The sequence below is a fragment of the Poromitra crassiceps genome (genome assembly GCF_964638095.1).
Source record: "Poromitra crassiceps genome assembly, chromosome: 29".
Classification (NCBI taxonomy): Eukaryota; Metazoa; Chordata; class Actinopteri; order Beryciformes; family Melamphaidae; genus Poromitra; species Poromitra crassiceps.
The window spans coordinates 18,178,374-18,205,044 of NC_139641.1; positions in this window are offsets into that span (position 1 = coordinate 18,178,374).

A 26,671-nucleotide genomic window follows, 5' to 3' on the forward strand; every position below is an offset into this window, starting at 1 on the left:
GTGTCACAAGCTCGTTTCTGCTGCTGCTGCTGCTGCTGCTGCTCCTGTCTGCTGGCGGCCGCTGGGCGAGGATTGGCTCGCTCGTTTCTTTTGCGATTCTGGTCTTATTTATGCTGCGTGTTTCAAAGTGTGTTGCACCCATAATTTATTATGCAAATTTGCAATCCCCCACCGCCAGCAATCAGCGCGAAAGCGAAAGCGTTTTCGCCAATCCATTTTACAGTATGAGAATGGTTTCATCGCGCGTTCCCCTGCAGTTTTGGCTCGGCTTTTTCTAGAATGGAGAGCACTGTCGCCACTTAGTGGGTCGGTGGAATGGGTTGTACATGTTCGGTGGCTTCAATATTTATATGAGATGTAAAAGGGTTAGATCAACGTCCCACCGTTTTTTTTTACGTATTAACACGTCATTGGCAGTCAACTGTTGGATTTTTTTTGACGTATCAACACGTCATTGGCAGTGAACGTGTTAACTGAGAACTTGACTTTTGCAATTTGTCTCTGTCCTAGTTTCCAGCCAGGAGAGAAAGAGCCTGCAGAGCAACGTGGGAGCGCTGCAGAGCACCCAGCAGACACTGCAGATCAACGTGGAGGCACTGCAGAGCAACATGGGAGTGCTGCAGAGCACCCAGCAGACACTGGAGAGCAACGTGCGAGCGCTGCAAAGCACCCAGCAGACGCTGCAGAGCAATGTGTCGGCGCTGCATAGCACCCAGCAGACGCTGCAGAGCACCCAGCAGTTGCTGCAGAGCACCCAGCAGATGCTCCAGAGCAACGTGTCGGCGCTGCAGAGCACCCAGCAGATGCTGCAGAGCAACGTGAAGGCGCTGCAGAGCACCCAGCAGACACTGCAGAGCAACATGTCGGTGCTGCAGAGCACCCAGCAGACGCTGCAGAGCAACGTGTCGGCGCTGCAGAGCACCCAGCAGACGCTGCAGAGCAACGTGTCGGTGCTGCAGAGCACTCAGCAGACGCTGCAGATCAACGTGGGGGCGATGCAGAGCACCCAGCAGACGCTGCACAGCAATGTGAAGCCGCTGCAGAGCACCCAGCAGACGCTGCAGAGCAACGTGGGGGTGCTGCAGAGCAAGGTCTGATTGACTCTACCGTTTCATTGAGCAGATCTCATATTGGCCAGGCAGTTTTAACTTAGTTCAGTTTCACTTTGTTTTGTTTTGTTTCATTCAGATCAGTAAAGTTCAGTGAAGTTTAGTTTAGTGGATTTCACTTTAGTTTCAGTGGCCATCTCTCTATACGAGGGATCAGCCAAGCAGCATTTTGGTAAACAAACCGCGTCACTGGGTGTCAACGGCAATAGCACCCTATGGAGCGTGAGCTTTGGGAGTTTTGAGTGTCTGACTCTAGCCGGCTGACTCCGTTTACATTTTAAAAACTGCAACAGTTCACACAACTTTAACACGACATGCATACATGCATATATCAAACTCTTGAGCTAATTCTGCTCTCACTCAGAATGTCAAAATATAAGCGATGTGATTGAGATATTAACGTTTCGCACAACTCATACTAGTTAACTCCCGTGGGTTGCGCATTTCTGGGTGGCAAGTGACGTCACGCTGATTCGTCCTATAATACAGGTGTACCAGGATTAAGCCCCTGCCAAACTATACTCGGGTCAGGTATAGTCTGGCCTAGCCTAGAATATACTGCTAATATACCTCAGTGCTGGTCAGGACCTGACGTGGTGCATTGCCCAAATTTTGTGCAATTTGACCAATCAGAACACGGTTTTGCACCATGGTAATCATTGTATTATTCTGAATAAAAATCCAACAGACACTTCACAAACAGCCCTTCACAATAAAAATCCAACAGACACTTCACACAACCCTTCACAATAAAAGGCACACAGACACTTCACACAGCCCTTCACACTGAGGGCACTTTCACACCTACCTTGTTTGGTCCGGACTTTCCAGTTTGACCCGAACCAAAATAACAGGTGTGAAACCTCCCTCGGGCCACAGTCCAGACTAAACAGCCGAACATTGGTCCGAGGAAAAAAAGTAGTCTCGGTCTGGATCAAACTGCAACATGGTTTGGTTCGTTTGCAGTGTGAAAGCATTTTTTGGATAGTTTGGACTTTCGGACCAAATACAGGAAGTTTCATGAAGCTGTTGTCAGAGGAAGAATGAAATATGAGCTGCGGTAGCACATGGTGAGAGGAGGAGAGCACATTTTAATTTAAATATGGCTGACGAAGAGGACAGCCTACTGTATGAGAGGAGGATGAGAGAGAGAGGACAGCCTACTGTATGAGAGGAGTATGAGAGGAGGGGAGAGAGAGAGAGGATAGCCTACTTTATGAGAGGAGGATGAGAGAGAGAGGACATTCTACTGTATGAGAGGAGGGGAGAGAGAGAGAGGATAGCCTACTGTATGAGAGGAGGATGAGAGAGAGAGAGAGAGAGGACAGCCTACTGTATGAGAGGAGGGGGGAGAGAGAGAGAGAGGATAGCTAGCCTAGCTATCCTCTCTCTCTCTATTTTTGCCATATCGCCCACCCCTAGCTAAGGCAATATGGCAAAAATATCATATCATGATTTTTTCAGGCAGGATCACGATCCACGATCTTATCACAATTCTTTTTCATATTGGTTTTTAAGACTATTTTGCAAGTTACTGAACAGTACAAGTACAAACTAATTTCAGGGTTCATATGATCATGAGAAACCTGGAAATTTAAAATACAATTTGTTTCATAAAGATTTTCATGTTGTTCATTTACCCTGAGTTTACAATAATTCATATGCTAAGAAATAATGTTCACAAGCATGCACATGCTCTATCTATCTATCTAGCGTTATCTATCGCTCTATCTCTCTATCTCTATATGCAGGGCTGGTCACTGCGCCCGTTTTACTCGCATATGCGACTAAAAATAGAACCGTGAGAATTGTAAAATGCCTTTTGGGGCACGTGTGCAAGTACAGAATTCAACCTTCAATATATATATTTATTTTTTCAGAGCGTTAAAAAATCAGAACAGCATTAAAGTTGAGAGCCTGTGTCCCAGTTCACTTGAAGGCATGCCTTGAACCAATGGTGACTGGTGAAAAAAAGCATGTGATCTCTCGTCAGCAGAAAAACAAGCAGCTTGCATCTTGCTCCCAGTGCTCCACAGAAAAAGATTCTAGCCGTCCTCATACGTCCAAATTGTGGGACTTTTTTTTTAACGTGCTTGACTTGACTTTGTTAGATTAGAAGAATGTAATCAATTAACCATTTTCGATTTGAAGCATAAAATATTTTCATTGAACTATGACGCTTTGGGGGGGGGGGGGTGTTTGGGGGAGTTTTTATTTGTATTTTCCTGAAAACTTTTCGTGGACCCCCTGGCAAAGTGCCACGGACCCCTGGCGGTCCCCGGACCCCCATTTGAGAACCACTGCTCTAGATTACGCTCTCTGCACTCTCTCTGCACCCCGCACACGTCTAGGATTGATTATTTCATTTGATTTATTTTATTTGTATTCTCTCTGCACTCTTGTTTGTGAATTTAATTTGAGGAATGCCTCGGCCGGGCATCTGCACCCCTTCCTATCTAGGATGCACCCCTAGTCATCTTGTTCTGGAACCGGCCCTGAGAGGAGGGGAGAGAGAGAGGACAGCCTACTGTATGAGAGGAGGGGAGAGAGAGAGAGAGAGGACAGCCTACTGTATGAGAGGAGGGGAGAGAGAGAGAGAGAGAGGATAGCCTACTGTATGAGAGGAGGGGAGAGAGAGAGGACAGCCTACTGTATGAGAGGAGGGGAGAGAGAGAGAGAGGACAGCCTACTGTATGAGAGGAGGGGGGAGAGAGAGAGAGAGAGAGGACAGCCTACTGTATGAGAGGAGGGGAGAGAGAGAGAGAGAGAGAGAGGATAGCCTACTGTATGAGAGGAGGGGGGAGAGAGAGAGAGAGGATAGCCTACTGTATGAGAGGAGGATGAGAGAGAGAGAGAGAGAGGATAGCCTACTGTATGAGAGGACGAGAGTGAGCTGCACAAACATTATATTGTCTCACTGAACGCAACAAACACACAGACACAGAGATACAAACTAGTCCCTTCATTAATATCTGACACAACGCAGACAGGGGGAAGTCCAGACCATGGACAGACAGACAGACCTCACTCAACAGGCAGGGAATGATTGACAGGTGGTCCAGCAGGCTAAAGGTGGATATTTGATAGAAATAGGTGTGGCTTATTATGTTGTAGTATGCCCAATTGAACAGTCTCTCCTAGGGTTGGCACGATGGACGATCGCATCAACCATCGTGATTGGCCGACCCCCCCCCCCCATCGACCTCTGAGCCTTCTACATTGGATCATCGTGATTAATTATCTGTTCGAAATAAATTTGTGCCGTTTTAATAATAAAAAGTCCACTTACCGTGACGCGTGGGGGACGCGCCGGTTGCATTAAACGAGCGCGCCCAGTTCAGACTCAGAGAAGCCTCCCCTCCCCCTCCTCCACTCTAGTGCTTCTCTGCACTGGGAGTGCTTGTTTAATGTCACCAGGGGGTCCCCCGCGCATGAGAAGTCAGTTATTTTGTTGTGAACACTTTTAAGACAAAGAAGAAACTTCACGTTCTTTCCTGTTTTCAACCCAAAGTGAGTACAAGTCTTCAACTGTGAATTTAACTCGCCTGTTTCCAAAGTGAAAGTTGAAGTCGCTTACAGCAGCAGCCTCAACGCTAATGACTGATCAGTCTCGCGTTGAGGCTACAGCAGCAGCTGTGTTTCTCTCTCAACTCTCCTCTCGTCAAATCGCTCTCATTTGGTTCAAAAGCCCACGCGAATCTTTTTTTTTTCTAATATTTTTTTCCAGATTTTTTTATCCCATTTTATCCCCCATTAGTGCTCATTTGATTTCTCAATCCTGGTTGCTACTCCATCCTCTGCCGATCTGGGGAGAGCCGAGACTGGCTCCATGCTTCCTCCGAGACATGGGCAGTCAGTCAGCCACTTCTTTTCACCTGACAGAGGAAGCTTCACCGGTAGGATATAGCACGTGGGAGGTTCACGCTATTCCAACGAGTTCCCCTCCCTCTGAACAGGCGCCCTTAACGACCAGAGGAGGAACCACATTAGCAACCAGGATATTGCATGTTTTTGTGAAGGGGGTTCCTATATGAAGGAAACCCCCGGGAGGCACGGGGAGAACATCCAAACTCCACACAGAAAGGCCCTTTAGCCGACCCCACCCGGGCGGTGGGCACTCGAGGACATGCGGACGGGCACGCATTCCTTCAGCGTTCACCTCGTCCCCAGGTGGGAATCAAACCCACGACCTTCAAGCTGTGAGGTGATAGTGCTTACCACTGCACCACCGTACCTCCCCAGCCCACGCGAATCTAACGTTATATCAGCCAGTAATTCAGTCAGTTTACAGCTAGCTAGTTAAATTCAACACACACACGTTGTTGGTGAGGACCTGTAACATTAACGTTTTGTTATTTGCGCCGTTCAAATTGCTGGTAGTGAGAGCCACTGCTTCATTCAGTCGCCTGGCTCTGTGCTGTTAGCACAGAGGCTAATAGTAGCCTATCGAAGCCTGCTGGTCTCCGTGAAGAGCTCAGCTGTCCAGTTGTTAATGGACGCATTGCAATGAATGGCATTACCGCACCGCAGAGACTTAATAAATTCATTATTGCCCCCACCCCCGCCAATGACGATGCCATCGTGGATCACGATGGTTCACTGTGGAATAATCACGATGGATAATTTACTGACATTGCACGACCCTAGTCTCTCCTAACAATTGGTCAGATTGGACAGATTTTTGAATGGAGTTTGGCACAGCATTCGCTCCATGCAAGTGGCAACGCTCCCGGTGCATAACCACTGGCATTCTTTCTTCAGCTTTGGATGGCAGTAGGATCCTATATAAGAGCCTAGACATGAAATGACTGATTTGGTAGTTTTGCCATTTCCAAAGTGGTGTGAGTCAAACTCCAAAACGTTGTTTCAAATGGCAAAGCAAAAACCTCACCTCCCCTCCTGATACCAACAAACCCATTCACACACACACACACACACACACACACACACACACACACACACACACACACACACACACACACACACACACTCACTCACTCACTCACTCGCTGTCTGTCTGTCTGTCCTTCACATAGCGAGAGAAGCGTTCATCTGAAGTTCAGTGTGGGACATTTTGGACATGTGACATGTTTAATATGAATCAACTTGGACTAAACATGGAGGCAGCAGGCTGCTGGGCTCTGTGTGGGTGCAGCTACAGGCACCGTCACACTGAGGCAGGGCTGTCTGGGTGCAGCTACAGGCACCATCACACTGAGGCAGGGCTGTCTGGGTGCAGCTACAGGCACCGTCACACAGAGGCAGGGCTGTCTGGGTGCAGCTACAGGCACCATCACACTGAGGCAGGGCTGTCTGGATGCAGCAACAGGCACTGTCACACTGAGGCAGGGCTGTCTGGGTGCAGCTACAGGCACCGTCACACTGAGGCAGGGCTGTCTGGGTGCAGCTACAGGCACCGTCACACAGAGGCAGGGCTGTCTGGATGCAGCTACAGACACCGTCACACAGAGGCAGGGCTGTCTGGATGCAGCTACAGGCACCATCACACTGAGGCAGGGCTGTCTGGATGCAGCTACAGGCACCGTCACACTGAGGCAGGGCTGTCTGTGCAGCTACAGGCACCGTCACACCGAGGCAGGGCTGTCTGGGTGCAGCTACAGGCACCATCACACTGAGGCAGGGCTGTCTGGGTGCAGCTACAGGCACCGTCACACTGAGGCAGGGCTGTCTGTGCAGCTACAGGCACCGTCACACCGAGGCAGGGCTGTCTGGGTGCAGCTACAGGCACCATCACACTGAGGCAGGGCTGTCTGGGTGCAGCTACAGGCACCGTCACACTGAGGCAGGGCTGGTTGAGTGGGACCGGGGTGTGCATCACTTAGTGAAGGACAATAGATGAAACAGTTTCTGGTTAATAGAAAACTTGTGGAAACTTTGGATTTATTTGACTTTGTGACAGAAATGATTTAAAATGTAACAAGGTCCAATAACCCATTAAGAGCTGTGTTGTTAATGTCTCAGGTGAACAGTGTCAACAGCAGCCTGAACGGACAACTGGCAGCAATCAGCCACACACTAGGTAAGAGAGGCTGTGTGTGTGTGTGTGTGTGTGTGTGTGTGTGTGTGTGTGTGTGTGTGTGTGTGTGTGTGTGTGTGTGTGTGTACACGTGGCTGGTGACACAACTCATAATTAGAGTGAATGATTTCCTTTCAAAAAGGCTTTAATTTGATCTCAAATTCAGCAGGATTTCAAATACACATCATTCTGGCCACACTAGGGATGCAGCAGTTTCCGGTTTGAAGGTAAATCACGGTTTGAAAAAGTCACGGTATCAAAACCACTAAGATTTGCCGTCATACCTTCCCCACGGTATCAGCTGTTTCCCCAAAACAACGTGCCCAGGTCGCTTGCAGAGTGCATCTTACGTGGCCCCTCCCCCTGGCTGCATGCCTACCTAGACCATTGAGATAAATAAAAATGGAGGGAGGATCTCCATCTCCTGCCTGTATTGTCTATTGAAGCCAAAATCTTGTCAGATCAGAGAACCAGAGTCTGCGCAGTAGCTCCGTTGAGTTAGAACCTCTGAGAGCTCCCCGCCCCTCTGAACTTTCTTCTGTAGAGCTGCTGTTTCTAGAATGCGCACAGTGCGTTGTGTATTTATATACAGTCTAGCTCTGTAAATATTACACTTTAAGTTGTAATATTTTTTGTCTCGCCAAAAGTAACCAGGAAGAGTCCCACTATGAGATCAGTTTATCAAAATGACGCCTGTACGAAAATCTGATTTTGGTTGTCGGGGATTTCAGGCCTCCCGGTCTGCTGCTGTGCTCTCAGCGCTCTAAGCGCGGGCCGGAAGTGGAGGCAGGCCGCCTCACTCAAGACAACAGCCTCACTGGGGCAGTGGGGGGATTGCTGTGTTGACTAAGCTAGCCTAATGTTTTCGTGGCATTTTGATTAACTTTATGATTTAATTCCTTTTGGAGCAAATGTTGGTGTTACAAATCTAACCTTGACGCTTTACGCAACGTTGTTTGCTGGTGTTGTGGGTACTGCAGCCTGTAACGTTCTCCGTTGTCGGAGAGTTGTATCAGCCAGACAGACCTCCGGGCTGCTCTCAGCCCGCAAGAGGAGCCAGGGCTGCTTGGCTCAGCCTCTCACTGGGGGAAATTCTCGGATGAACAGCTCTGTGTTGATTAGCCTAATGTTTCCGCGGCATTTTGATTAACTTTATGATTACATTTCTTTTGGCGCAAATGTTGGTTTAGCAAATGTAACCGTGAGGCTACGTTGTTGTACCCGCCCGGTAGTGTGTGTAGGCAGGCCAACCTACATTAGCCTAGACCTGAGCCAGGCTGCCTGGTCTATTGCCTGGTATATCGTTACTAAGAGAGGAGCTTGTGAAGAATGAACATCCCCACAGTCAAAGCATTTCCCCCAGATATGCATATAAAAACGTTTGTTGCTTTAATAGCCTACAAAAAATAAAACGTCTGTTTGTATGTCATGCTAACCCGTTAGCGATGAGCTAATGGTGCTTGTGTACTACTAGGCCGCATCTCATCTTATACCCGGGACGGGAGTTAACGTTATAAAACACATTTCCTATCGGTTGGGCAACCTGGTCAGTTCTGAAAACATGTGTCTATTATTGTGTTATTCCAGCTATCGTTATCGGTTGTTAAGTTATAGTAATATGAAAAACAGCCGACTAGCGCAAGCAGCTAATGCTAGCCTGCATGTTAAAACCATTGTGTAGCCTACCTATAACGTAGCTGGAGTAACTCGTAAAACACATATTTTCTGAACTTACTTCAGTCCCCAACCAACGTTAATTCCTCGCGCACAAAACATTTGTTTTCATTCCTCAAAACAATGTTCTTTTTATTGGGGTCCATTGATGTCTGGTAGCCAGCACAGCCAACATGAGCCACCGACCTCCAGGCAGCGTTAGATAACATGAAGCCGTGTGTGTTGTCTATTGACGATAGATCTATAATCTGCAGAGCCCGTCCAGCCAATGACGGCCTGAGACTGGCTGCCACAGCTGTCAATCATCCATTTTTATCCCTTTTTATATGTCAAATAACTACTTAAAAACAAACTGATCAGAAAAATGACCACTTGCACAGGCATTAGCATGATAATGACTATCTAAAATGATACAAACCACCTTTGGAAAAAAATTATCTGACGTATACTGTGATTATTTCGGTTGTGATTTTCCCATCCACTAACATGGGGAGGCGGGCCTTGTGACCTAATACTGGATTCAACCGCCAGAGCGGCGATCTAACATGCAGCGGCTTCACTAAACGGGACCAGGGCTGCAGCCTTGACCTAGACACACAGTATAGTGAGGAGCTGTCCCTGATGGCCCCTCCCCCTGGCTGCATGCCTACCTAGACACACAGTATTCACCTTATGTTCAGACCTTACAGTGGGCCAAATTCTTCCGGGTCCTTTTAACACTTCCGGCGGTCACGACGCAAAATAAGAGAGTTGTTTTTGGAGCGGACAGTGCAGGGGGGTAAAATAAAAAACGTAGCCTACTACTTTGAGCCGGTACACAATAAGCAAGCGAGTATCCACTGTTAGCCAGGTCAGATAACGTTATCGTCGACAATGACGAGCACTTTCTTGTAAAACAAACCGTGGTCATTTTATCCAAGGTTATCATACCGTCAAAAACTCATACCGCTGCATCCCTGCGTCCACACCATCGACTTATAAAGATGGACGCCATTCCATGGTTCCATTAGTGAAGCCGCTGCATGTTAGATCGCCGCCCTGACGGCTGAATCCAGTATTAGGTCACAAGGCCCGCCTCCCCATGTTAGTGGATGGGAACATTACAACCGAAATAATCACAGTATACGTCAGATAATTTTTTTCCAAAGGTGGTTTGTATCATTTTAGATAGTCATTATCATGCTAATGCCTGTGCAAGGGGTCATTTTTCTGATCAGTTTGTTTTTAAGTAGTTATTTGACATATAAAAAGGGATAAAAATGGATGATTGACAGCTGTGGCAGCCAGTCTCAAGCCGTCATTGGCTGGACAGGCTCTTCACAGTATAGAACTAGCGTTGGTTTGACATAGACGGGACACAGTGCTGCTTTGTGCTTTCATCATGTAACAGGTCTGGGTGGCTCTGTGTGGACCCGGGGCAGAGGCTCTTAACACGGGTAGTGGCTCCCTGGAGGTCGGGGTGGCTGTGCTGGCTACCAGACATATCAATGGACCGCAATAAAAAGAACATTGTTTTGAGAAAGGCACGCGAGGAATTAACGTTGGTTGGGGACTGAAGTAAGTTCAGAAAATATGTGTTTTAGTAGTTACTCCAGCTACGTTAGCCACTTTCGCTAGTCGGCTGTTTTTCATTATTTATCGGCTTAATATTACTATAACTTAACAACCGATAACGATAGCTGGAATAACACATATTTTCAGAACTTGCCAGGTTGTCAAACTGCCAGGAAATGTGTTTTATAAGATGGGGCCTAGTACGCAAGCACCAGCCATGAGCTAATCGCTAACCCGTTAGCGTCACATAAACAGAGGTTTTATTTCTGGTATTAAAGCAACAAACATTTTTATATGGATATCTCAGAGAAATGCTTTGACTGTGGGGCTGTTCCTTCTTCACAAGCTCCTTTCTTAGCTGTTGTAAGGATATACGGTAAACAGAGACGAGACTAGGCAGCTAGGCTAACGTTACCACTGAGCTATATTAAATGGAACGTTACAAACGGTTACAGCAGGCTGCCCTACCCACACTATACCAGTAAACAACGTAGCGTAAAGCGTCAAGGTTAGATTTGTAAAACCAACATTTACTCCAAAAGGAATTAAATCATAAAGTTAATCAAAATGCCACGGAAACATTGGCTAGCTTAATCAACACAGCAGTGGATCGGATAATTTCCCCAGTGAGGCCGAGAGCAGCCTCCACTTCCGGTCCGGGCTGAGAGCACAGCAGCCCGGAGGAGAAATCTCCGACAACCAAAATCAGATTTTCGTACAGGCGTCATTTTGATAAACTGATCTCATAGTGGGACTCTTCCTGGTTACTTTTGGCGAGACAAAAAATATTACAACTTAAAGTGTTATATTTACAGAGCTAGACTGTGTATAAATACACAACGCACTGTGCGCATTCTAGAAACAGCAGCTCTACATAAGAAAGTTCAGAGGGGCGGGGAGCCCACAGAGGTTCTAAATCAATGGAGCTACTGCGCAGACTCTGGTTCACTGATTTTCACAGGATTTTGGCTTCAATAGAGCATACAGGGAGGAGATAGGGACACTCTCTCCATTCATATATCTCAGTGGTCCACACACACACTCAGACCAATGTTTCACTTCTAATTGTGTGCTTTCCTGTCACCTCCCCCCCCCCCCCCACACACACACACACACGCATGCACGCAAACACACACACACACACACACACACCCCCTCCTGTCACCCCCCCCCCCCCCCCCCACACACACACACACACACAGACACAGACACAGACAGAACCAGACAACAGGTGGCGTTCTCTGCCTCTCTGGGTAGTGGAGACAGAAGGGGACCCTACAGCAGCAGCACAACGCTGATCTACAAGAACATCTTCACCAACTCTGGACACTACAGCTCCAGTACAGGTAGTGACCCAACACACACACACACACACACACACACGCACACACACACACACAAACACGAGACAGACACACACACAACAGACACACACACACACACATAACAGACAGACGCACACACAACACACACAACAGACATGCATGCACACACGTGCACATGTGTAAAAACATGCACACAAGTGACACACACAACAGACACGTATGTACGCACACGCAACACACCAACACATACAAACTCACACACAACAGACATACAGACACACACAACAGACACAGATGCACGCACATACTCACACACAACACATACCAGACAGACACACACACACACACACACACACACACACACACACACACACACACACACACACACACACACACAACAGACATACAGACACACATAACAGACAAAGATGCATGCCCATACTCACACACACCAGACAGACACACACACACACACACACACACACGAGACAGACACACACACAACAGACACCCACACACACATAACAGACAGACGCACACACAACACACACAACAGACATGCATGCACACACGTGCACATGTGTAAAAACATGCACACAAGTGACACACACAACAGACACGTATGTACACACACGCAACACACCAACACATACAAACTCAGACACAACAGACATACAGACACACACAACAGACACAGATGCACGCACATACTCACACACAACACATACCAGACACACACACACACACACACACACACAACAGACATACAACAGACATACAGACACACACAACAGACACAGATGCACGCACATACTCACACACAACTCACACCAGACAGACACACACACACACACACACACACACAACAGACATACAGACACACACAACAGACAAAGATGCACGCCCATACTCACACACACCAGACAGACACACACACACACACACAACAGACATACAGACACACACAACAGACAAAGATGCACGCCCATACTCACACACACCAGACAGACACACACACACACACACACACACACACACACACACAACAGACAGAGAGACAGACACACACACCAAACATACAGACACACACACACAACAGACAGAGAGACAGACACACACACACACACACACAACAGACAGACACAGACGGACGCACACACGCGACAGACAGAGAGACAGACAGACAGACGCACACAACAGACAGAGACAGACAGACAGACACACACACAACAGACAGACACAGACGCATGCACACACGTGACAGACAGACAGACAGACAGACACACACACACACACACACACACACAACAGACAGAGAGACAGACAGACAGATACACACACAACAGACAGACAGACAGACACAACAGACAGACACAGACATGCACGCAACAGACAGACCCACGCACACACACACACACACACACACACGCACAACACACCAGACAGACACATACACACACACACACACAACAGAGACAGACAGACAGACACACACACACACACACACACCACACTATACACACACACACACACACACACACACACACACAACACACCAGACAGACAGATACACACACTCACACACACAACAGACAGAGACAGACAGACAGACAGACAGACAGACAGACACACACACACACACACACATGAGACCGACACACTCACACACGACAGACACACACACACACACGACAGACACATACACACACTCACACACACAACAGACAGAGACAGACAGACAGACAGACAGACATACAGACAGACAGACAGACAGACACACACACACACACACACACACACACACACAGACACACACACACACACACACACACACACACACACACACACACACACACACACACAATAATAAGAAGAGCCATGTTGAAACTCAGTGGAATAGAGCTTTGAAGACACACTGTTCTCCTGGAAGGAACAGGAATGGAGTTGACTTCATGGAGACTTTCCTTTTGGTTTGCTTGTGCTCCAGGCGTCTTCACAGCACCGGTGAGAGGAGTCTACTACTTCACATTCACCGCCTTCAACTGGAACACTGATAAATCTACAGGAGTGATGCTCTACAGGAACAACGAGCGGCTGATGATTAACTATGAGAGCCCCACTGACAGCAAGGACTACCACACCTACTTCTCCAACGCTCTGGTCCTGGAGCTGCAGCCTGGAGACACAGTCTACATGAAACTACGCTCAGGGGAGACGATCTACGACAGTTCACATAACCACTCCACCTTCAGCGGCTTCTTAATCTACACTTTGTAAATGTTCACTTTGAAAATGCATCTCAGCTCTCCCTTATCCTCCAATACAACTGTCTGTGTGTGTGTGTGTGTGTGTGTGTGTGTGTGTGTGTGTGTGTGTGTGTGTGTGTGTGTGTGTGTGTGTGTGTGTGTCTATAAAAACACACACTCTGTTCTTTCTTTGATATATTCACTGTTTACATTTAGTACAAAAATATTATTGGAGGTTTGATTTGATTTGATTTGATACTTTATTGTCCACCATGGTGGCCTTGGGACCCTGAATCGACGACCGGATGGAAGCAGCTGGAATGCAGAGTTCAGTGGGTGCGAGGCATCACCACTGATCTTCCTTCCTTTCCTGATAACAGCCTTTTCAAAAATGTTGGAAAGCTGTTTTTGTGTTTTGCCAACAATTTTACTTGCTATTTTAACTATTCTAGAAAGTTTGTTTTTGCTCTTTACGTTCAGGTTGCCGTACCAGGCGGTCATATTAAAAGACAGGACTGATTTGACCAGACTGCTGTATGCCGTTTGGAGAATGTGTTGGCTGACACCAAAACTCCTCAGCTTCCTGATTAAAAACAGACGCTGATTGGCTTTCTTATATATATAGTCTGTGTTCTCATTAAAGGTCAAAGTCTGGTCAAAGATTGTTCTCAGATACTTGAACTGTTTGACCTTTTCCACAGGCTGGTTACTGAGCATGATAGGGACCATGTTACTTTCCCCTGATTTTGTTTGCATAATGAGTTCCTTTGTTTTGGACACGTTAATTTCTAGTTTGCATGCTCGGCACCAGTCCTGCAGTGCAGTGGCCTGCTTGAGGTATGCCTCTTCATAGATGGCATCATCTTCCCTAAGAAGACCAACGAGGGCCATATCGTCTGCGTATTTAAGCAGCTTCAGGTTACAGTTATTTACACACATCATGTTTACATAAATTGAGAACAACAGTGCGGACAGTACGCAACCTTGGGGTGCCCCAGTGTTTAAGACGAGTTCATCTGAGTACAGTCCGTTCATCAGGACTCTCTGAGGGCGGTCCGTTAGGAAGCTCCTAATTAGATGAATGACTATCATCTAGATGATAAAGATGATTGACTATCTGACAACACATCATTCATTTGTCTTGTAGTTTCTTTGCTATTCAAAGGTTGTTGCTGCTATATCTGACAACACATAATTTGTTTGTCTTGTGTGTTTGATATATATCTAATGAATGTTTAGCTCTTCATGTCTAAACGCTTTGGCAATATGTACAGTGTTACGTCATGCCAATAAAGCCATTTGAATTGAATTGAATTGAATTGATGAGTGAAACTTGTGATGGCTGCAACTTCAAGAAAATCTACTGCAGTAAAAGTACAAAGTGTGAGATGTAAAATGTCCTCAGAGTGACAGGTCCTCTTTACAACACAGCTGTGATCTTTTCCATGTGCTTCTAAAAGGAGAGAGAGAGAGACAGAGACAGAGAGAGACTTTTGATGTTCCTTTAATGAATAGTCAACTTATCTTAAAAAAACAGAGCGACCTAACATGCGAAAACTAAACAAACTTTGCCTCACCACACACACACACACACACACACACACACACACACACACACACACACACACACACGCACACACACACACACACACACACACACACACACACACACACACACACACACACACACACACACACAGAGAGACACAGCAGGGATTAAAAAAGGCCCCCACAGTGCAGACTGCCCCTTCAGCCCCTCCTCCTCCACAGTGCAGACTGCCCCTCTCAGCCCCTCCTCCTCCACAGTGCAGACTGGCCCTCTCAGCCCCTCCTCCTCCACAGTGCAGACTGCCCCCTCAGCCCCTCCTCCTCCACAGTGCAGACTGCCCCCTCAGCCCCTCCTCCTCCACAGTGCAGACTGCCACTCTCAGCCCCTCCTCCTCCACAGTGCAGACTGCCCCCTCAGCCCCTCCTCCTCCACAGTGCAGACTGCCCCCCTCAGCTCCTCCTCCTCCACAGTGCAGACTGCCCCCTCAGCCCCTCCTCCTCCACAGTGCAGACCGCCCCCCTCAGCTCCTCCTCCTCCACAGTGCAGACTGCCCCCCTCAGCCCCTCCTCCTCCACATTGCAGACTGCCCCCTCAGCCCCTCCTCCCCCACAGTGCAGACTGCCCCCTCAGCCCCTCCTCCTCCACAGTGCAGACTGCCCCCTCAGCTCCTCCTCCTCCACAGTGCAGACTGCCCCCCTCAGCCCTCAAATACTGTACAAAGCCTCCACATCATTGTTCATGACATAATACATGTCCTCCATCCTGATGCGAGCTGTGACCGTCCCCCTGACCACAGCCACAGGATCAGTCTGCCCAGCACCTCTCACCTTGTTCCTGCCTGTTAGCCAAACGGCTAGCTTAGCTTAGCCTGCCCAAACAGGAAGTTCATCAAAGTGCACACATGTTTCCTTCTGAGTGAATACACAGGCCCCAAAATGAAAGCTTCAACACTAAACACCTCACCCAGCTTCAACACTAAACACCTCACCCAGCTTCAACACTAAACACCTCACCCAGCTTCAACACTAAACACCTCACCCAGCTTCACACACAAACCATTCAGAACAGTACAAACATGTATCAAACGGTGGCATCCATGAAAAACATGTACAACAGTTTCACTGGCATCACAGAAAGGACATTCGCTGCCGACCCCTGGAGTAACCCGGTCTAGAAACCTATTGGTCGCCAGGGCGCCATGAAGCACCCTCCACTGTAAGTCACCAGACCTTTTAGGGAGAGGAAGCTTGTAGAGCACTCTCCACCTAAACTTTACAGGGCTCTGGTCCTCTATCACCTCCTCCCACTGATGCTCCCTGACATCCTGTAAGGCCCCCAGGTTCTTCACCTTAACCCAGTGTTTCTCAAAGTGTGGGGCGGGCCCCCCCTGTGGGGCGCACTGGCAAAACAGAGGGGGCGCAGGGAGAAATGCAGAAATGCAGCGCCGAACCAATGTTTTGACATCTGTCTTTTTTCCCAGTGAGCAATAAATGAACCCCGCTTCTGTAGTGACTTCGCATTCATTCCATGGATGGTTCATTCATATTGCCAAATATTTTAACTTATTTTGTTTAGTTTTGCACAGGTTGCACTTTATTGTTATTATTTTGAAAAGATGTGCAGTGCAAAACAGGTTCATTGCAGCCACTAATACAGTGATAATAAGACTTAATGCAATTTTTTTGCACAGATGGAACTTTATTGATATCGTTATAACAAAGTGATTGCACATTTCATTAGAATTGTATCTGATGGAGCAATCTGGTTAACTTTGTTTGTTCTAGCAAAGTGATTGCAATTTCTGTTTGATTATTTAAATGTATTATTTTAAAAAGCACAGATGTAGCAGTCACAAAATTTTGTATAAAGTTGAAATGGAAGTTGTTTTTTTATTTGGACAACATTACTGAAAGAAAATAGAAAGGAATAGACCTTATTCGATAACCCCGGACGGCGCCATATTGTTGACAAACCGCAGCCGTAACGTAGTCTGGCCGAGCGTATAGCAACAGTTATGGGTTCATCAAAGAGAAGTGATGAAAAAATAAGTTTGGTCGGAGGTGCGGACCCCTAATAAAAACTGACTTACGGCCGGGACACATCTTGCGTCTGCTGTGCGTCTGCGTGGCGTCTGCGTGGCGTTACCTGTTGATTTTCATTTCGGCGCCCATGTTAACAGGTTACAGCAGCCACACCACCGGCATCAGACGCGGGTCTCAGGCGCGTGTCTTGCGAGGCGTGAGACGCGCGTCATCTAGACTAGAAGCGACGCCTATTTTTTCTGCTTACCGCGTGCGTGTCTCTAGCGTGTCTCTACACAAATAGACACAAATAGACATTAAAATGATATTTTACAGGGGCAGCCACAGCCAATCAAGGCTCGTTTTGATTTGAGACGGGAGGATGAGCGGAGCTCACAGCTGCAGTTCTCCTGCCCTCTGAAAACCACATAGGCTACAACGTGGCTTCGTTCCTCCCCTCCCCACCACACACACACAGACACACACACACACAAATCAATACTGCCTCGATTCAAATAGACATTAAAATGATATTTTACAGGGGCAGCCACAGCCAATCAAGGCTCGTTTTGATTTGAGACGGGAGGATGAGCGGAGCTCACAGCTGCAGTTCTCCTGCCCTCTGAAAACCACATAGGCTACAACGTGGCTTCGTTCCTCCCCTCCCCACCACACACACACAGACACACACACACACAAATCAATACTGCCTCGATTCTGAAGTGAGCCCAAGCGATCTTCAGTTAAAATCATCATTGTATTGTTTATAGCAAATTTAATAAAAGGTAAACTCTATAGGAAGATAGTTGGCAGACAGACAGCAGCCACGCTGCCTGTGTGGATGCCGCGGGCGTGCCAGCCGCAGCCAGCACGCCACGCACACACACTAGGTAGGTACACGCAAGATGTGTGTTCCAGCCGTTAGAGTAAATATAACTCATTATATTGCTAAGTTTGGTCGGAGGTGCGGACCCCTATAAAAAACTGACTTAGAGTAAATATAACTCATTATATTGCCAGGTATAACGTACCAGACATTGTGAATATTACAGTATTGGCATAGGCTACACGTCTCAGGAGCTGAAGGCTTTCAAATCCCTTGAGTCCTAGCGTTATAACTATTTCATCTGTGGCAATTGGTCTGACATTTTTACTTTTGTGCCACCAACGACATCATCATCATCATCAAACATTGTCGTGACAGCAAAGTTAAATAACCTTAACATTAAATGTTTGTTTGATCTGACGCTTGCTTGCATGAGCCCATGTTTGCTACTAACGTTAGCCTCTAGTGAGTCTCTTTCCCTTCACGTTTGTGGACAGTAGCTACTAGCTAGTAGCTAACACCTGGGCTTTTATTGCTGCTATTACTACAGCCGTGTATTATTACACAGCACACTATCGCTGTTGTGAAACAGCTCCTGACGCAGTAAAAACAGCATTAAATGGGCTAGTAAGTAACGCTGGCTAGCGTCCTAAGTGTAGTAGGGGGACACAGGACCCATGACACCTCTTGGCCAATCATGGTGAGAACAGCAACTAATAAGAGGCTCATTGAGCACAGGTGTGTCAGCTTCATGCCAGTTCACTCCTGATCCTGATGCAGCCCCGAGCACACTGTCTCAATTCCTCTGGGTAGGCCAAGCAAACTCTGTTTTAAGTAAGGGATAATGTATATTGAGGCGGTGATTACGGGGGAAATAATGACCGACAGGTGATGATTGAGCCCGACGCGCAGCGGAATCATTCACAACCGCAACCTATGTGGGGTTTGGCATAACCTTCGTTATTTCGAATCCCACATAGGTTACGCCAAACCCCACATAGGTTGCGCTAAAACCACCACCGCAAAGCGTCCTCCTGTACTTGGCCAGTCGGCAGGAAAGTATCGCGGGACTTCACAAGACTTGGTGACCGAGATCACGTTTGAGGTAATTTGATCCCTGTGTGACTCCAGGAAACAGCCTTTGGCGAAATATCAAGTGGTTCTTGAGGGATCAGATTATGACGATATTTGGCGAAAACGGGAATAAAAATAGCTATTTAGATGCAGGAAAGACAGGCTCACACTTGGCCCCAAGTCAGCTCCATTTTACAACTGACTTGGACGCTATTGATGTCAAAACAACGCTAGGACGGCCAGAAACGCCGCGAAGATCGCCTGGTGAGTGGCCAAATCATAATTAATGCCAGGAGATGGGTCCAGGTTAAAAAAAAACGAAATTCTCCTTTAAGTTTAGTTTACTGGATTGCCTCATTGAATGGGAAAATAACGCGTCTTCTCTTCAAACACGTCTTCAGCGGAGATTCCTTTTTGAGGGTGACATCATTGACCATATATGGACAAAAAGTGGAGTAGCGACCTAGCACATGGCTCTTGTTGTGTTTGCGGCCGTGGGTCCTTTGGGGGACCTACAATAGGCGACTAAGAATGTGCCTGACGAAAAATGTAGCTTAAAATACGTTCATAGACTAGAGAACGTAATTAATATTATTTTTCCTCATTAATGATACATCGTTTCAACCGCCCGCAACCCATCCGCTATTAATCAGAATGTTTATTTTTATGATCCTGCCTGCCCGCGGGGCAGGATATCCGCGGTCAGCGCGGTTATAACTGCGGCCTGCGCATCACTAGTCCCCAGCCAAAAGGGGGGTCATTTATTTTAGCTATGATTCCAAGTAACACTGACTATTTTTGGTCATGGGTTTTATAAAGTATCAATCTTGTTATCATATGGGGGACCGTGGGACAAAATCCTATCAAATGGGAGTCCGTGGTCTAATTTTTGTAATTAGGGGTCCTTCACGTGAAAACATTTGAGATCCACTGGTTTATGCTGCTTACTGATATTTAAACGATCCACAAACGCTGATAGCCAGGCTGTTATTGCATAACCATGGATTTTACCAATAATTTGCTCAAACAAATGAATACAGTTTGACATCCCTATACAGCAGCCATATAGTCAAGCAACACATAATAACCCACACAACAAACTACAGGCTATATTGCAAGCCTGCGAGGTTCTCACACTCACACATACCTGCAACTGTTTCCCATCCACTCAACCCTCCCTTTATAACCTAATCCTGCTTCTCTTGTTCATGATGATCTCTCTTGACTGTGCATTATTTTTCTGCTGCCTTCACTTGTGCCTCCTCCACAATTCCCACATTCACTTTGAGCTAAAATAAGAGTTATGCCTGTTTTGAGGCTTTTTTTCTTGCTGCCTCGTCTGTGTTTCGCTGACTCCCGCTATTATTGTAGCCTATTTTACACCATATCGCTATCAAGTATCGTACCTTCGTCTTGAGTGTTTGTGCCTGCTGAACTTTTTCAATCTTCTCAACTTCTCCCTCAAAAGGTGATTTTTTTTGCCCCCCTCCTTGTGAATAAAACCTACTTATATAAAAATAAACGGAAGTTACACCAATACCCCTACAAAGAAGAAAAATAACAAATGTAATCAATATTGTATGACTCATCTCTGAGGGGTATTATATGCACATGATTAGTGGAAAATCACAAAACAACTAATGACTGAAATAGTCAAAATTCAAAAGTTTTATTGTTGTCTACAATTTAGCACATCAGTGAAGTTGGGAGTAGACAGATGTTGTCTAAAGTGAAACGTGAACATCTTGTTGAGCTGGAAAGAGCTATTCCACTTACAAGATGATGCCTTCTGAGGACAGGATGTCGGCCCGCTGTTCAGGAAACCAAGTGGAAAAAGAGAAAGTTCTCTGGAAACATGCTGTAAGAGATACATTCTAGTCAGATTCTCAGCAGAAGACATCAATTAACTGTACATCTGTGCAAAACAAGACATGAGGTTCTCTAATACGTGTTCTCCCTCAAGAAAACTGCCGTCTTAGACATGAGTGTAAGAAATTGACTATTCCATTTTTGTAAAACTGATTGCGTGCCCTAATAAAACATTTTTTCTTATTTATGAGCATGCATCCTACCAGTTAGATAGATAGATAGATAGATAGATAGATAGATCCAAGACTATAAGTTGTCCTGACTGCTTTTATCACAAAATGAACGATAGATTAGCTATGCCGCCACGCTAATAAAAGAACATTGTACTGATTGAGGAGCTGCATTTCTTCATGTTATTTCTCCAGGATCAGTTGAGCAGTTATCAGTTATGATCAGTTTGATCAGTTATATACAGTAGCATCTGGCTGTGGTGACTCAAGACACTCTACTGGTTTCTTTGCAGTGCGCCTACAGATTCTGGATTCTGGAAATGTCACTTGTGATTCAGACCCTCCGTCACTGGAAGCGTGATGCTGACGTAAGACGTTGGGTTTGGCCACATGAGACTATGACCAACCAGTCTAAACAAGAGGCAAAAGAGTATTATGCAGATGAACATTGTTTACCTTCCGTCCATGTTGCCTGCACGGAGAGCGCCACGTTAATCTGCTGGATTGGCTCATTAAGGCTTGTTAACGCTCTCAATCCCATTCTCCTTTGATGCAGCGTACAAAAATGAGTACGTACGGCCGGCCCAGAGACAGAGAACATAACAAAAAACAGTTGTGTTTCAGACTATATCCTGATTCCGGATAGATTTAAAAAGTGGCAAAGTGTTCCTTCAAGTAGACCACAGAGTGGACGCACACCCAGACACAATTAGCAATTCAATTAGTACCTGAATAACAGCTATTGGCTCACAGCAACCCCCCCCCCCCACACACACACACACACACACACACACACACACACACACACACACACACACACACACACAGTACCAATGTAGTGTGAAGGTGAGTTAGTGTGAGGTGATAACAGGTCTACCCTGTTACACAGGCACATTATTAAAATGCCCTTCACACACTCATAATCCACTAATATGCGACTCATACGAGCACACATCATCATCATCTCTGCCCAGATTTATCCAAAGCATTATCTCAGAATAATGATATCTTTCCTACCTACGGTCACGACACCCGCTGGACAGCTGCCAAATATGCTCTGTTCACACATGGCACCCCTTATCATTTTACTAATGGACTAAATATCATTCTTCAGACACACCATCAATTACAATAAGACAGAGGTTTAAGAAGCAGCACTGTGGGTTTTACCAATGATAATATGTGACAATCGAATCAAATCAAATAAAAATGACCTGAAGTTTCTATTCAACACAGTTGTGAAACACACTCAGAAACATTCCAGATCAATGGTTCTCCGTTCTTTGCAATTGACTTTATGAATTTTTTTCAATAATTAATGTTCAACTTGAATGAATTATTACACTTATTACTACATTACATTACATTACGTCATTTGGCAGACGCTTTTATCCAAAGCGACTTACAATAACACATTTTTGTCAGCAATAGAGCAATCAACTATGCAACACAGTGTATGACAACTACAAATTCTGAAGGAACAGTGGTACAAGTTTAGTTTAGGTTAGTTTTTTTTGTTTTTAGAAAAAGAAAGAAGTTAGATCAAGAAGGTCCCAGATGGGCCCAGATTACTAGACCATCTGATTAGTAATAGGATATAATGGCCTGGAACCCGCAGAAAGATCTTCGTGGCACAGGCACACTAACCTGATTTTCAACATAGCTAACAGAAATGGATATTGACTGGCTTAATCTTTTATAACTACATTCCTGTACAAAGGTCATGGTCTACTCTAGTGGCCCATTTCCACCGCTGGTATCAGCGCGGCCCCGCCCAGCTCGTCTCGCTTTTTTGTTTCATTCCACCGATCAAAAACGTGGACAGCCCGGGTTGAGTCTGGGTTGAGTGGTGCTAGTTTTGGTCCCTGCTTTGTTGAGGTTCCAGCGCTGTGAACCCGGTACCATACCGCGATGTGAAAACACTGCAGACGACTGATTGGTCAGGCAGAATCTGTTTACTGTATCTACTGTCAATGCTGGATACCAGTTTAGTGGGGCTTACCTTCTCTTCTGTTATTTCCATGTCTTTTATGTTGCTGCCTTCGGCTCTGGTGAAATAAAATCGATCTCCTTGCTCAGCTTTAACATGTTTAGTTTAGTTTAGTTTATTTATTTGCACTCATTTAAAACATAATATAACAAACATAAACATTTGCCTACATATTGTGCAGGTGAACATCTAAAAAACCCGAGAGAGCTTGTAAACATGATGTCACCTCTTATCAATACACAATCAATAAATTAAAAACAGAAATAAAACTGAATAAAAGAAAAACATAAAAAGTGTGGGTGTGCTGTGTGTGAAAGGGTGTATGTGGGCGGTAGAATTAAGTTAGGTTCATCAGATAGATCTTAAATTTGTGTTTGAAATGATTGAGAGATTTGGACTGGGATACAAGATGATAAATATTGTTCCATATCTGGACACCCCTATATCTGATAGAGAACTGACAGAGTCCAGTGCGGTAAAATGGGAGGTGTAACAACTTGGCTTGTCTAGTGTTGATATTGTGAACGTTGCAATTTACCTGAAAAAAAGCTTTACAGGGCATGACGGTGGTTTTCAATTGTTTTGAGAGAGAAAAAGTCTGCTCCTCGGGAAGCCCTTTGTAGTTGTGTGCTGCGTCGGCTCCGCTAGGCCGGAGGCGGGGGTTTAGCGAAGCCGCGGTCTTGCCTGGTGAGTTGCCGCCGGGGTAGTGGCTTCACTTCTCCCCGTAGCATGACTCCCGTCCCTCGCGCAGTCCATGCATGTGTGTTTGAGTAACAACAAAGTGATATCCATTCTCCTGGCCGACTGTCACATTTGCCCATGTACACTGTAGGTCATTTAGAGGCACCAGTATTCCAGTTTAAAAGTTCTGTGTATGGATTTAATTTTAACGTTATACTTATAGCCTACTTGGGCTATGGGCGGAGGGCAGATATGCGGTCGCTATGACAACCAGGTGTGGGCGGAGGAGAGTAAACTTGCTATGGAAACAGAGTCTATATCAAGTAGAGACGAGTAAGACCAGGTCGAGTAGAGCTGTACTGTGCTGTTATATGTGGTGGAAATGAGCCATAGGAGGCTGGTCAAGTCAGTGTGATGGAGACCTCCAAGCTGCTATGTGCTCAGTGCATCCTGATCTTTAATGCTGATCTTTATGCCCACAGAGTCAGGACCTCGGTTTAACGTGTCATCTGAAGGACGGTGCTCACTCACAGGACAGAGTACCCTGTCTCTGCCCTGGGGCATTGGGGATGGCTATATTATTCATGAGACCAGAGGGAAGAGCAGCTCCTACTGGTCCTCCAACTCGCTAGAACTCCTGAGGTTTTTATCTCAGTCACAGTTTCTCTTTTCTTGAGTATGTCTTTGTTTTGTTGTTTCCTGCTGTGACCAGCAGCTCTATGGTTGGTTGGGCACAGTTTTCAGAGGTCAAGGTTGTGTGTGTGTGTGTGTGTGTGTGTGTGTGTGTGTGTGTGTGTGTGTGTGTGTGTGTGTGTGTGTGTGTGTGTGTGTGTGTGTGTGTGTGTGTGTGTTAGCCAATTGGGTAAAAGGGGGTCAAATTTCTAAATGCAGGACGGCAGAGGCAGGCTGCTGAAATGTGGCGTGGAGGTGAAGTGTGTGTGTGTGTGTGTAGGTGTGTGTTTGTGTTCATGCCAATTGGCTAAAAAGGGGCGGTGGGCGGCAAATTTTAAGATGCAGGGTGGCAGAGGCTGCCCCTGCCATCCTGCATCTCGGAAATGTGCATAGTATGTGGGGGACGGTGGCGCAGTGGGTAGCCCTGTCGCCTCACAGCAAGGAGGTCCTGGGTTCGATTCCCACCTGGGATGCTGTGGGTGTGTCACCATCCCCATGTCCTCAGTGCCTATGGTGCCCAGGTGTGGTCATCAAAAGGGTCTTTCTGTGTGGAGTTTACCTGTTCTCCCCGTGTGCTCCCCTGGGGTTCCTCCACTAAAAAAAACATGCAAAAAAATAAATCAAAAAATAAATTGTGCTTCAGTCACGCTGGTTTTATAATGGGAGCCTTCACTTCTTCACCGTCATCATTTTTTATCAACACAACATGTGTAAGACTATCAAGAGTGACCCAGAACCCCTGAATACATCACAGGCACTGCATCTATACAAGTGTGTGTGTGTGTGTGTGTGTGTGTGTGTGTGTGTGTGTGTGTGTGTGTGTGTGTGTGTGTGTGTGCGTGCGCGCGTTCGTGCGTGTGTTCGTTCGCATGTGTGCGCGGGGAACATTCGACATGAATTATTTTCTCACAAGAAGCACCTTAGCGGCACCGCGGCGCTGAACACACCTGCACCGAGGAAAGCTGAGGAGGGAGAGAGAAAATGAAAGAGGTGTTAAAAAAAGAGAGGAGAGAGAGAGAGAGAGAGAAGAGGAAAATGAGATAGTGAGAGACGGGATGCGGAAGGCAGGGGAGTGAGACAGTAAAAAGCCTGTGGGGAGAATGGACAACGGTAGAATTTCAATTCCCGCTCGTGGCGTTGCTGTCACACCTTGACCTCTGCCGGTGTCTCTCAAGGCCTGCTAGACGCCACCAAGGGGCTCCTGCACTTCACTTTCAGAGCCCTGAGATGAAAAAGAAAAGCTCAAGACAAAAGCAATGGAAAATTCCACCCATCGCTCTGCTCTCTCTTTGATTGTATTTGCGGTCGCGGCGGAGATCGCTGTTGTGTCGGCCGCTAACAGACAAGGGGGGGGGGGGGGGGGGGGGTTCTCTCCTCCTGGTATTTTTACCGCAGCGGTGACGAAGATATGCTCATATGCTCATTTTCCTCCCACTTTAACTTGTTGAAAAAGAACATTACACATATCCGCTAGCATAGAGAGGACAGCTGACGACTCACCTGACTATTAATAGATTTTTATTCTTCCCCCCCCCTCCCTCCCTTGCATATATATTCAGTGAGCAGCTGTCTGGAACAGCCCCTCTCTACCTGAGCGCTCTGGCAAAGAGTCGATGTGCTATTGTACACACAGAGAATGGCTGAGATAAATCTCCTCTGTAAATAGCTCCTAGACTCCGAGAGGAACATTATTGCTCAGATGAAAAGAGATGCCGTTGTTTCAGTGGGGGGGAAATATGCTTGTTAGTTCCAGTTGAGTCGGGTGCACCTTTTGCTCAGAGTCAGTTAGCAGGATAGATCGCCACGTACTTTGTGGAGGCGCTGAACAAAGATAGGACATAACTGCATTCGGATGAAAACAAATTAGTATTTGC